This window comes from Branchiostoma belcheri, unplaced genomic scaffold (genome assembly GCF_001625305.1).
Source record: "Branchiostoma belcheri isolate BF01 breed outbred unplaced genomic scaffold, Haploidv18h27 scaffold1, whole genome shotgun sequence".
NCBI classification, from domain to species: Eukaryota; Metazoa; Chordata; class Leptocardii; order Amphioxiformes; family Branchiostomatidae; genus Branchiostoma; species Branchiostoma belcheri.
In genome coordinates this window covers 3,849,738-3,859,779 of record NW_017802379.1, presented here as the reverse complement: position 1 = coordinate 3,859,779, position 10,042 = coordinate 3,849,738, and the positions used below count along the sequence as shown (strand labels likewise).

The 10,042-nt window shown below is 46.3% G+C and overlaps 1 pseudogene; it reads left to right on the top strand.

Moving 5' to 3' along the window:
- Positions 1-5,503: 5,503 nt before the first annotated feature.
- Positions 5,504-10,042, top strand: part of LOC109464982 — an 18,017-nt pseudogene continuing 13,478 nt past the window's right edge.

Genomic DNA, 10,042 nt, shown 5'->3' with positions numbered 1-10,042 from the left:
GGGAGAACCACACTCGTTGATATCTACATTATCAAGCAGAAGAACAAGTANCAACACAGAGGAGAGCATTTTGTTCTAACTCTAGCTCAAGCAAATGCGGGATGCCAACCACCCTTTGCATTCTTTGATGCCCTACGACAGACACCAGAGCACACGGCGGTCCCTGAGAAATGGAAACCACATCTCCGTACCGAAGTTCAGAACTGAAAGACTGAGGAAATCTTTTCTGTTTCAGGCAATAAGCCTCAGTAACCAAGATTTGTAAATAGTAGTCCGCCTTTGTTTTAACGGACCGACCTACAAAATTTTAAATCTATTTAATTTTAATCGTCAATGTTGTACTTTTTTATGTGTATCTCTTTCAAGTTTTTTAATATAATGTAATCACTTGTGCAATTCAGCCAATAATGCATATGGCTGCCAATCAACGTGAATAATCAGTATCAGTAGTATATGTGATGATGGTACCACAACAGCAAAGACCCATATATTGCATACTTTTAAGTGATCTTAAAAGATCACTTCAGGCTTTCACAGAGGCAGATCCAAAACCATCTGGAGAAGAACTGTCACAATGACGGATGACCTGACGGGACTGTCCTAGCGATTAGCAAAGAAGGTGGCCAAGGACTGATCCACAAGGAAGAAAATAGTCATGGCCTTATGTCTCACAATAGATGAAGAGGATACTAGTAAAGTAAGTAAGTACTAAGTAAATCACTTTATGTTTGGGGTTCCGGACATGTTGATGGAACTATACGTTTGCAGTGGTGGCAGGTGCAGCAAAAAAACAGTTAATTGGTCACGATAATGAAAAATTTGCATTTCAGAAGTGACCATGATAACCACAAACAAATTATGATTTACATTAAGAGATTCTCTACTGATTGTATACAAATGAGGCCTTATTGAGCTCTAGTACCAAATTAAACAGGTATGTGGTAGATGCACACTATGCTGTAGTCTACACCAGACTTCTTTTGCGGGGTGAATAAATCGTAGAAATCGGCCTAAAAAGGGTATTAATTGGCCAGCCAAAGAAGCTCCATTTCCCCTCCGATGGAGCTTCTTTGGCCGGCTACCTTCTCTGGCCAATTAATACCCTTTTAGGCCGATTTCTACGATTTATTCAGCCTGCAAAAGAAGTCTAGTGGAGACTAGGCAAATGTGCTGATGTTGACACATTGGCGCACCAAATCCGTAGTGTGTTTTTGGCACACAGTCAGACATACTAGCCTAAGAGGCTCGGTGGGCGTCACTCCACCGTACAGGAGGGGGAAGTCGTGTAAAGTCCATTCCCAAGAGCACACACGGTGAGTATCTAACCCGGGACCTATTGGTTCCGAGTCCAACGCTCTAAACGTTGCGCCAACGACGCCACAGGTGTGCTGTTGAAATCCCTAGCTATATATACAGAATGGTCCCCACTTGTATCCTTCCGGGCGCCCTCTGAAGGACGAGGAGCTATTGAGGATCATTAGGGAGTCTCGAGAGTCTGTTGAAGACTGTGCACGGCCCGTGGAATGTCTACAGATCTGCTAGACTGATGCTGATTAACGATAACCTGGAAATCCTCCGTTTTGAGCACGTCGCTCCGGAGGCAGTCTCCATGGGGAGCGGATGGAGTAAGTGCGGACGGAAGCCAGGCTACGTCGGGCTCGGAATTACAAAAATGGCGGCATTGGCCGGAGAGCAAATAAGGACGATTCTCATATAAATGCCAAACCCAAGAACTAAGGAAGAGAACACATGTGACCAGTTCCTTAGGAACGGAAGGAAACTTACGGTAACTCAGTATGCAAACATTGGGAATATCAGTAAACATGACAGATCTACCGAAAATGCAAAGAGATGACTTGACATTTAGGTTGGATTCATTTTTCTACGTCAACCACATTAGCGCAGGTGCCGATCTGTTGCTAGGCAACGGTGCTTCAGTTAGTACTAACGGCATTTTTGTGGTTTGATTCTTGGTCCTTGTGGAAGTCTTTTTTTCTTTGGAAATGTAGGGATTTCCTGTCCTTACTACTGCGACTAACAGAGCCGAAGTACTTCCTAAAGCCTTCCGATGCCTCATTACTGTTGATTGAATATTGCCAATGGCTTGAAGAAAAAGAAGATAATAATACAACTAATCTTCAAAATCAGTCGTGTTTTATATTTGATGTCATATGGTATGATCCTTCGTTATTCAAGGCGGTTCTTGCACTGATGGAAAATTATCAATTTGCAAAATGAACAGGAATTCGAATTGCCAAACTACTGCTTGTGCTGCTTGACTGCACCGTGGAATAATAAATCGTCAAATGGGCCGCTAAGTTGACATTAGAGCAGTTTCGACATGATCAATTATGCAAATGTTCTTGTGTTAGGAGCCCGGCGGACAAGATAATCTGCTGATGCGGTCCCTGTGAGACGAAGACTGCACCTCTAGCGTGCACGGCGCTTCTCTGAGCGGGATCCGTGACAGATCAGACGACAATTTGCCACAAATGGCTGCCGCTGAGAGAAAACAGGAAAAATAGAAACGAACGAGGTAGATTAGAGTACCTGGCGGATAACTATGCCATGAATCACCCCTCGTTCATATGAGAAGCAGATGCAAGCTATTATTAATTTATGGTCTGTGGTGATCATTTCGCGATAACGGGATAAACGTACAGCGAAATAATTCTCCCACCAATATCCAATTTAGATAGGAGAATGCCGGCTCGCATGGCATGCAGTTTCCAATCGGATGAAAAGCGAAGCTAAACGAGACGTGTCATTGGTCTTCTGATGTGTGAAAACCGGGTAGGATAACAGCCGCCATAACTCTGCGATACCCAGCGCGTTCATATGAATTTAAAAGAGAGATATAAAGCTCTACCTGGCCCCCGGGACCCGTTAACAGTAGTGCTATGTAGGGCAGATTTTTACCGATTTTTTCACAAACAATAACATCTCAACTTGCACACCAACTCTCGCACACAAAATGCGCGTGCACTTTAGTAAATCAACTCTTCTCTGCTTGGGTTGTTCTCAATGCAAACGTCGATACAGAAAAAGGATTTGTTACTCCACGTAGAACATTCTACGCACACAACAAAGCTATTAGCTAACGCTAAAGCACACATCGAAAATCAATCCACCCCCGTCCGCCTGAATGAATAGTTGCGTTTTGACCTAATCCAATAGTTGCCATATTGTGTATTCTACCTCAGGCCATGTCTTGTGTACGGGGAATAATTGGGACTATTCCCGCTGGGACAGTGGCCCAGAAGTGGTGATGTTTATGTCATATTTGTGACATCTACCAGATGGAACAGAAATTTCTGTATTCCTACATGTATTCCACCGGTTTTCATTCGAATAGTCAAAATTTACCATCGCCACATGCACATCATTGGAGAGAGACATCATGATCGTCTGTACCCTGGTATCCATCCTACATTCTGGCTCCAGCCCGAATACTAGTACTCGGCAGAGGAGCTTGAATGGATACCAGGCTATTTTGCTTATGCATGTTTTTCCAAATTCTGTTTATTGAAGCTGACTATTTCAAACGGTAGACAAGTGATTTCATGTACTGACATAGATCTACTGACAAATATCGAAAATTTGGTGCGGCCAACGTACTCTCCAAGCAGAGGTTTGGGTTTTGGGGGTATTTTTAGTGTGTTTTTAGGCTTTTTTATTGGGGTTTCTCAAAAGAGAAACCCCAATAAAAAAAGCCTAAAAACACACTAAGACCCTGTTCATACCAGACTTACATTTAGCGGTTTCAACCGGTTTTTCAAAAACCCGGCCAAAACCCTTAGACGTTCATACCAGACTTTTGATAACCGGTTTTGAAAAAATCCTGTCCGGTGAATATCCAATTAATCGGCCATGACTGCAGTTTGAATAACCGTTCTTCCCGCTCTTCCGATTGTTGTCCTTGGCCTTCTTACTTGTATGCCGTCTTCAGTTTTTTTTTACCTTACTGCGGCACTGATCCTTTATCTTCAAGAAATCAGCCTCCTCCAACATTTTTGTTTCGGTAGAGCCCTCGCCAACCCCCCCCCCCCAGCTTTTTCGAATTCGGCGACTCCTGCTCTCCAAACCTAAGTATCAGGAGCGTCTCGTCCGCAGACCAGGTTGCATATGCTGATTCCATCGCTGATTCCACCGAAAAACAGTGGAAACGAACTCAAGTTGGTCAAAACAACGCGATCAAAAAAGCTTGCAGGTCGCACATGGTCAGGATGCTGACCCCGTGACCCTGGAATTATGACGCAAAAACCGGTTCAATAAACCCTTAGCGTTCAGACCAGGTTTTTCGGTGGAAAAACCCCACAAAAACCCCTCAAAAACCACCTCCCGAGGTGGTTTTCAAAATCGGATTTAAACCCCTAAAAAACCGGTTAATTTGCGTTCACACCAGGTTAAATAAAAACCGGTTTTTGAAAAACCGGTTGAAACCGCTAAATATAAGTCTGGTATGAACAGGGTCTAAAAATACCCCCAAAACCCAAACCTCTGCTTGGAGAGTACGGCCAACGCCCAGACGTCCCTCTGCAAACCATCCCATCCCAAAGTATCCATCCTTTGTTATCTCTCAAGTTGACGGTGCTGGTATATACTGCGTGTACAAGGCTACAAGGGAAAGAAATATAGATATCAGTCTACGCCCTCCCCCACTAGTAGCCGTGGTTTGTTCCTTTGGCGCTGATCATTTTCTGCATGGTCCACCCCGTCTGTCGTTCTCTCAAGAACAAGCGTGAGGATCCCTGGCTCTCTGCCACGCTTCAGGTACCTCCAGAGATGATTTCATTTACATACACTAAAAACTACAATAAATGTTAGCATTTTTACTTTTATGCACACAACTACATTACTTTTCAATTTCTTGCATTAGAACCAGGGTCTAGACATTAGAACTACGATCTTTATGAATACATAACAAAGTTATGTTTGATGACTCCTGACATGTTCGGGTTTGCTGCCACAGACGACGACGTATCTCCTCCCTGAGTTGTCTCTAACGTAATTTGGCGGCTAGATAATGGCGTAGGAAATTAAATAACGGGTCCGCTAGAGACTGAGCCGGGGATGAGATCACCGCACGTGGTCATCCTCTCGCTCAGCTGAAGCCAGCCGTCATTACCGGGCCTGTGCCGTGATGTATGACCGTGAAGGAGATTGGATCTGAACGGGAGATGGGACGCAGGCGCCCGCACCAAATCAACTTAGCTCACGGCACTTATTTATTAATGGCGATGCCGCACACCCCGAGCATTAAATGGCACCACAATACTATCAAATGCAGCAATCAGGGCATGTCGGACGTGCTTTTGGCGAAAATATGCCCGCATTTAAATGTACAAAGCTCGGCGTGCAGGTCTAGTGATTACTATCTAGGATATTTTAAGAGCCTAACAGGGAGTAGTGGGGAAATACTCATATCGCCAATTTGCGGGCATCTGCCAGGTACATCAGGACGGTCCCATTCGAGCACGGGGAGGTTCGATTAGTGGACAATATGGGGTTACAGTACGGATCAAAGGTTATTACAAAGGGCGTCTTGTTTCACACCGTTGCCATGGTACCTAAGGGCATGCTGAAGGGCATGGTAAACAGAAGCTAAGAAAACGCAGCGTGCGACGCTTGGGCTTTCAGAATGGGGCAACCCTGGAGCTTTTTTTCAGAAAGTGGCGTCCCCCATGACTTTAAACTCGCCCGGATATCATTGAGTCACGCATAATGTGCGTCCCCCCCCTTGTGGCACCCTCTCTCTGATTGTGATTCATTTGTACATTTGAATAACGTGCTCGGCAGGACTGCGTGCTGAGGTTAGGGGAACACAAGACGCGCGAGGACAACACAAAAGACGGCCTGGGGCCCGCCACTACAGCACGGGAACAACAACCACGGGCTGCTAGGGAGAAAGCATGTGCTTGTTTTCCCTTACTGTTTGCCGTTCGGATGCTTTACATTTCCTACAACTGTTTCGCAGCTGAATTAGAAGCGGCCGGGAGTGTTTAAAGTGTCCACAGGACGCCGCAGTTCCCGCAGCCCCCAGCTAGTGAAAGGTAAGCCCTTTATACCACTTGATACGGAACCAGCTACTTTTTGTTGGCCCCCATTTGCGGACCGTTACCCGTTACTGCACACAAAGGACACTCTAGCCGGCCGAGGCAGTCCGATACGGCTAGCGGGGTATGAATAACGTGCTTGTTTGCTTTCAAACGGAGCGGTTGAACTGACTAGTGTTTTCCCATGCCGTCCCAGGTAGCACAACGCTTTCACTGATCCGCGCTAATAAGTCTGGCACAGATGCGGCATGACTATCAGCTACACTCTGTCTCAACGCCAAAATTAGTTATCCTAGCAGCTACTTCGTAGTCAAGTCATGTAGCCGTGAACTTGCGTTTTAATTTATTGGCTTCCCACGGATTACATTTCTCTCCGCAAGATTAAACCCAAACGATAACAAAGGATCCCTGGAAAATGTAGAAGTGTGGCAGATATCACAAACTGCTGAGGGGGAGGGGGGCATGTCAAGAACCTAAAAATGCACCGTCACAGATTGACCGAATTATCACGCGATTAGGAGGCGAATATTTGCACAACAATAATGAGGTCACTGATAATAGAAGTGCGAACAATGCACCGGAGGAAATAGCAAACCGTCGCCTTTATAATTAGATAAAGGATTCTAAAAACATCGTGTTAACTTTGAAAGCGACGAAAGTAGATGTCCTTTTTTGCATCCGCATATCAGCTGATCTCGATTTTGATTGCGGGTCTTCATCATTAACATTCCGCATCTGACCTGAAGTCGGCCAGTCAGTCCCTTAGTGAAAAAATAACTCCAAAGGGTACGGTTATATTTCTCATAAAGATAACATCTCTTTAAAGCCCTCTATCTCAGCAAAAACTCGGGAGGGAGATATTTGTCTAGATGTTTACCTCTTTTTATCAGAACAATGCGTCTCTGTGAAGTCTAGATCTCAGGGAAACATCTGTACACGTTGTTTGCCAAACTCTTGTCTCAGGGAAACATCTGTACACGTTGTTTGCCAAACTCTTGTCTCAGGGAAACATCTGTACACGTTGTTTGCCAAACTCTTGTCTCAGGGAAACATCTGTACACGTTGTTTGCCAAACTCTTGTCTCTAAACAAGTCCAAAGTCAATTACTCCTCCCTCCAAATATGGAGTCGCTACAACATCCTTGGGTTAAAGTAAAGATTTGGCCAAAGAGCATACGACTCAAGTCAGTTAAGGACAGCGAGTCTTGAGATTGAACCTCCTTTGTATGGCTAAAGTTATTTTCTGTTGAAGATTTTCAGTGTGGGCTTGTTAGCCATTGGTCGAAGTAAAACGTATCTATACTTTCTGTAAGGCTGGCAGCAATCGGTCGTGTTTGCTCTTGCTGCTACAGTTGATTTAATGTAAGTGATATATGCTCACTGTCCACCATCTTGTGTACAGAGAGGATTTATGGCTTTAGTCATTTGTTTTACACACGGTCTGGATACAACTGTACACTAGTCACAACCACAGCGTCCTTATACTGATTTTACTGTTTAAGGTCGTTTCCCTTTCCTGACTTAGGTAGGGAACTGAAGGACAGTCCACTGCAAAAGGAACCCCCGGGCCCGTCCTCAAAATAAAATCGTCTGAAAACGGCCCGCTGCCTTTGCTATGCTACAGCGGTAGGGACTCTAGCCTAGGATATTGCATTACCCATCAGGATTCCATTTCGGCATTAAAGTTGGAAATAAAAACGAAAATAAAGATTTCTACGGATTTAGTTTTGATTAGACTCGGTGCTGTCGATACGTCAAACTTGATCCGCCGAAATCCGCGTTCACAGACGACCAACATGATCGATTATCTAGTTGTTAAAGTTTCTATGAAATGTACTATGGTTTGGTAGAACAGGTATACATCTTTTAACGCTCACAAATAACCGTGCACGACTGTACATAATGAAAACCAAACATGTCTACAGGCTAGAAATGTCATCGTTGGGCGACAGCTTTTGTTCGGTACCGTGTAGGGGTCAGAACGCCATGCACATGTTTGTTAGAAAAACTGGCGTCCGGAAAAGCTGTGTGGATAGACGTGTGTGTGGAGGGTCTCTGGGGTACAGGTGCGGCCCGCTTTTAAACCGGCACAAGAAACCCATTACCGGATGACGTTCGCCTTGAGGGACGGTACATTAATCCTACAGGGGAGGGCCCCGCGCCATCAGAGGATTACGGGGGATTTTTCTCTCCATCTGGCGTAAAATTTCTTATTTGTTCTAGATAGATTTAAAAGCTCTTACTTGTTTTATGTACCCTTTCTATTAATTTCAGTAGTACCATGTAAGGTTATTTAATTCAAAAGATAGGAAAAGAGTTCAAATTTGACAGTGTTTGTCAAATTGTTGGTTGAACGTATAAATGTGATATAATAGCATCCATTTATAACCATTAAATATTTCTGTTCCCCCTCAGGGAGAACAACGTTTCCCAGTGATTGACACTGACCCTCAGGAAATTGACTGGGAGGAATCGATTGCCAGCAGACGTGGAAACTGGGACGCGACGGTATATTACCGGACTGACACCGCCCCCCTCCCCGCCTTCCACAGCCGGGCCCAGCCACGTGGACACTACTACTACACTCTCCTGGGAACGTGAATCTGTTTAGGGCTTGTCTAGGAAAATTAGGCTGCCCCCTGGGAACGAGAATCTAAAGGAGCCTCGTCGGCTTATAACGTGACATCTGCTTATTTGCCTCCATTGTGCATCTGTCTAACAGCACAGCGGGCTTACCTCGAAAATCGTTAGTTACGGACCGGTATTATCTTCAGACGGTTGGAGAATACTCGGAGGATAAACCGGATCGAAATACGGGGCCCTATTGTCAGCGCGCCTGGATAAAAAAGGACTTGGCAACAAACACTTCCCGCCGAGATCGAAGCCCGATCGATCCGTGACAGACGAGCTACAAGCCCTTTATGAAAAATCTAATTAACCAGTGATTTAGTCTACGCAACGGAGGATATGGCGGGAAGACGTGTATTGATGTCCGCGTGCCTACTGGCTATGGTCGCGGGAGCCTTTTCGTGCCCGGAACTGTGCTTCTGCCTGCCGGGGGACAAGACCGTCCTGTGCGACAGTAAGGGGCTCACCTCCTTGCCCAACGGTATCCCGGACAGCGTCACGCTGCTGCGAGTCACCAACAACAACCTCACCGTCCTGGATCCCGACGTCGTCCGACGACTGCCGAACCTGCTCGCCTTCTACGTCGACGATAACCAAATAAGGCAACTGCCGAACCTGCTGCCAGGTGCAGCCAGCCTGAGCACGTTGTCCATTCGCGGGAACTACATCTCCTCTATTCCACCCGCGTTTTTCAACGAGTCTCTGGCCCTGAACCGACTATACCTGTCGGGTAACCAGCTCTCCCAAGTTCCCATCGACGCCCTGAGGGCCGTACGGGAGACCCTAACGATCTTGGACCTCAGCGACAACCCGGTTGTAGTACAACCCGGGGACTTTTCAATCCTCCTGAACTTGAAGTTCCTCAAACTTGCGGGCGTGTCTCAAAAGTTCCTCCCAGAGGGAACTCTGAACGGTCTGGAGGCTTTGACGTATTTGGACATTTCCATGCCAAATCTTCGCGCCATTCCCAAAACAGAGCTAGCCGGGTTACGCGTCCTGCAAGAACTGGTTGCCGAGCGTACGTCCATAGCGACGCTGAGTGACGGGTCCTTCCCGCGTCTTCCCACAGTCCGCCGTCTGAAAATGGACAACTCTGTCAAACTTCGCGCGCTCAACGACAAAGCGCTGGCTGGCCTCGTCAACGTCGAGACCGTGACCTTCCGAAACTCGCAGCTGTTGTCCTTCATCGACGAGGGCGCGTTCGCGGGGCTGGCGGCGGTACGCGAACTTGACCTAAGGTCATGCGGACTGATGGCGCTACAAGACCGCACGTTCCTGCCCGTGGCCCGGACTCTGGAAGTCCTGTACCTCGGCAGGAACCCGTTCTCCTGCGACTGCCGCATGAAGTGGTTCGGGCGG